This window comes from Suncus etruscus, chromosome 4 (assembly GCF_024139225.1).
Source record: "Suncus etruscus isolate mSunEtr1 chromosome 4, mSunEtr1.pri.cur, whole genome shotgun sequence".
Lineage (NCBI taxonomy): Eukaryota > Metazoa > Chordata > Mammalia > Eulipotyphla > Soricidae > Suncus > Suncus etruscus.
Window position 1 is genome coordinate 52,191,495 of NC_064851.1, and position 4,290 is coordinate 52,195,784.

The following is a 4,290-nucleotide window of genomic DNA, read 5'->3' on the forward strand; positions in this document are numbered from 1 at the left end:
AGGATAGTTGCAGAAGGGGAAACAGAAGAAATTATAGCCAAATAGTGCCCCAATTTTAGGATTGAATCAATTACCAGTATCTAAGAAGCTCATTTATGTTACTCATAAATTAAAGCAAAATAACACCAAGACACTTTTCAATGAAAATGGCAAATGCCACAGACAGAGATAGACCCCTAAAAGCACAAAGCAAAACATTATTTATATGATAATCCCTATAAGACTCACAGAAATACCTGAAGTAAGATACTTGCCTGGCACATAGTCATTGGTCCTGATTCAATCCCAGAACTGCTAGGAGTTCAATCTCCAGAACCACGAGGAGTAAACCCTGATCACAGAGCCAGCAGTGAACCCTGAGTGTTGCCAGATTTGGCCCAAACAACCCCACCACCAACATACACACACATACAAAAAACTCACAGTAGAGCTAGCAAATAAGACACTGCAAGCTAAAAGGCATGGCAAGATGTAGCCAAATGTTGAGTGAACATGAACTAAAACAAAAGAGTCTCTCCAGCTGGGTTATCATATTTAAAAAAGTGACACAAAATAAAATAGCTAAAGAAGTTCATTGCCACTAAACCAGTGCTGAAAGTCACACATCTTTTATAAAAAGGCAAATGTACCCTACTTAGAAGTAGTAATGTACAACTCAAAATGAGGGAAAGAAGAGTAACAGTGGGGTCTAAGGAAATGGACTCATGGTTCATGTGCTTGGGACTTAAGAGGATATAAAACCAGCACCAGGGCAAAGGTATTTCCTAGATACACATACTTAGAAGATGACAACTAAAAGAGGCAAGTGGACTCTGACACTACATTATAAGGCATGCATCAGATTCAGGGGAAATTAGTTTAAAAAATGTTCAAAGAAACAAAAAGTAGTGCTCGCTTCGGCAGCACATATACTAAAATTGGAACGATATAGAGAAGATTAGCATGGCCCCTGCACAAGGATGACACGCAAATTCGTGAAGTGTTCCATATTTTTACTACTGTGAAAGATATGTAAGCCATTATGATCACAATAAAAATGTTAAAAAAAAAGTTTAAAAAAAGTTCAAATATTAGTTTTAAGAAAAAAAAATGTTCAAAGAAACAAAAATTGGTGCAGTGAGTAAGATACTTGTCCTGAACCTATACGGAGGTAGTTCTGAACATGGTGTCAGGAGAAAATGTTGAACACCATTGGGTATGGCCCAAGCGCCCACAAAAGACTTCACAAATACCTAAAATCTATACAAAAAACATGGGGGTGAGTTATTTTTTATCAATTATTTTATTAAATATTAAAGACCTAAACATGCTATCAAAAGGCTCACTATTGTCAGATAGAACAGGGAAGATAAAACAACTTTCTTCCACATAAATATAACACATTTGGAGACATAAATATAATGCAAAATGTAAAGCACTTATTTGTCTTTTACATGGCTGACCTGGGTTCTATCTCTAGTACCACACATGTTCCTCCACGCACAGCAGGAGAGTGGCCCCTGAGGACAAAATTACGAGTAAACCCTGAGAATAACCTAATGAGGTCCAAAAGTATGAAAGAGCGAAAGTAGTGAAAGAGAGAAAGAGATTCAAGTTCTCAAGAAACAATTATCAGTAGAAAATTTTTAAAAAAGTACTTATATTTCTGCCACGCACGGATGCCTTCCAGACACGCAACTGCTGATGCTGGGATGAACCTGTCAACAGAAGCCTGTCAACAAAGGTAAGATAAGGCTACCCACAAAGGACTCAGCCAGAGGAGCCAAGCCACTCCATTGCGCATATCTCCTAATCAATGAACTACAGTAAGACATGTAGATAACAACACACTACAGCCATGACAATGGAGAAACAACACTGGCCTCCACCAGGCATAGAGAATGAAGGTGACAGCCCTCATGACCCAAAAAGTGCCAACCACATATTTAGCCTCTCAGATAAGGAGTTTAGAGAATAAATATGGAGGATCCTCATAGAACTCAAAGAAGGCATGGGATGAACTAAATGAATCACAAATAAGAATCAAAACAGAGCCCGGAGAGATAGCACAGCGGCATTTGCCTTGCAAGCAGCCGATCCAGGACCTAGGGTGGTTGGTTTGAATCCCGGTGTCCCATATGGTCCCCTGTGCCTGCCAGGAGCTATTTCTGAGCAGACAGCCAGGAGTAACCCCTGAGCACCACCGGGTGTGGCCCAAAATACAAAAATAGTAATGAGAAAATTCCAAACAGAAATAACAGGACTGGAAAACTTGACAGACAAAATGAAAAAAAAAAAAATCACTGGAAAGCCTCTCCACCAGAGTAACAACAGTTTAGGATTGAATCAGTGAGTTGGAAGATAAGACGCTTAACAAATCTACCAGAAGACATTGGAAAATAACATTTTTTTGGCCACACCCATTTGATGCTCTGGGGTTACTCATGGCTAAGCGCTCAGAAATTGCCCCTGGCTTGGGGAGACCATATGGGACGCCAGGAAATCGAACCGCGGTCCTTCCTTGGCTAGTGCTTGCAAGGCAGACACGTACCTCTAGCGCCACCTCACCGGTCGGTCCCAGAAAAGAACTTTTAAAAAGAATGAAAATGGGGCCAGAGAGATAGCATGGAGGTAAGGCATTTGCCTTGCATGTTGAAGGACGGGGGTTTGAATCCTGGTATCCCATATGGTCCCCTGAGCCTGCCAGGAGCAATTTCTGAGCATGTAGCCAGGAGTAACCCCTGAGCGCAGCTGGGTGTGACTCAAAAGCCAAAATGATAATAATAATAATAATAATAATAATAATAATAATAATAAAAACAAAAAAATGGATGAGAATTAAAAAATCGGGACCAGAGAGATATCTTGGAGGTAAGGCATTTGCCTTCCTTGCAGAAGGATGGTGGTTCGAATCCCAGCATACCATATGGTCCCCTGAGCCTGCCAAGGCCAATTTCTGAGCATAGAGCCAGGAGTAACTCCTGAGCGCTGCCAGATGTGACCCAAAAACAAAACAAACAGAAAAAAAGAATTTAAAAATTCTCAAGACATGTAGATAGACAAAATAAAAGTCTTTGATAAACTCAGAAGAAGAAACAACTTAAGAATTATTAAAGTGGGCCCGGAAAGATAGCACAGCGGTGTTTGCCTTGCAATCAGCTGATCCAGGACCTAAGGTGGTTGGTTCGAATCCCGGTGTCCCATATGGTCCCCCATGCCTGCCAGGAGCTATTTCTGAGCAGACAGCCAGGAGTAACCCCTGAGCAACGTCGGGTGTGGCCCCATAAAAACAAAAAACAAAACAAAACAAAAAGAATTATTAAAGTACCAGAGTACCAGGAAGAAAATTCCCAGAAAGATGTCAAGGATATCATTGCAGAGAAACTTTAAAAGCTAAAGAATACATGCAACCAAATACTGTGTGCCCGAAGAGTACCAGCTAAAAGAGACCCAAAGAAAAGCACACCAAGACACAACCTAATCACAATGATGAATCCCACAGATAGGGATAAAATACTGAAAGCGCCAAGATCAAAAAGGAAAATTACACTCAAAGGAGCATCTTTAATATTTACAGCAGACCTGTCACAAGATCCTCAAAGGCTCTAAGGCAGTGGTGGGATATAGTGACAAAACTCAATGAAATGAGTGCTTCTCCTAGAATATTTCACCCAGCCAGACTCACATTCAGGTTTGAAGGAGACATACGTAGCTTCACTGATAATAACCAAAAAAAAAAAAAAAAAAAAAAAACTCAGAAACTAACAACAACAAAAAAAAGACAAACTACAATCTAATTTAAGATAAAACAGACCAGGGCCCGAAGAGATAGCACAGCGGCATTTGCCTTGCAAGCAGCCGATCCAGGACCAAAGGTGGTTGGTTCAAATCCCGGTGTCCCATATGGTCCCCCCGTGCCTGCCAGGAGCTATTTCTGAGCAGACAACCAGGAGTAACCCCTAAGCACCGCAGGGTGTGGCCCAAAAACCAAAAAAAAATAAAAAATAAAACAGACCAACAGACACATTAAGTTTCTACACAAAGATGATTCTAAATACCATGATAATTATCTCTCTCAATGTCAATGGACTAAATGCATCAATTAAGATACATATTGACAAAATGGATCAAAACACTGAATGCAACATTCTGCTGCCTACAAGAAGCACATCTGAATAGTCCAAAAAAAATCCAGAGGCCAGAGTGGTGGCGCAAGCTGTAAGGCATCTGCCTTGCCCACACTAGCCTAGGACGAACCATGGTTCGATACCCCAGCCAGGAGCAATTTCTGAGTGCATAGTCAGGAGTAAC

At 40.8% G+C, this 4,290-nt stretch overlaps 1 non-coding gene across 1 annotated transcript; it reads left to right on the forward strand.

Annotated features, from left to right (window-relative positions):
* The first annotated feature begins 887 nt into the window (after positions 1–887).
* On the forward strand, positions 888–994 carry LOC126008257 (U6 spliceosomal RNA). The gene has a single exon (XR_007495596.1). It is a non-coding gene; the product is annotated as a U6 spliceosomal RNA (small nuclear RNA).
* Positions 995–4,290: the final 3,296 nt, after the last annotated feature.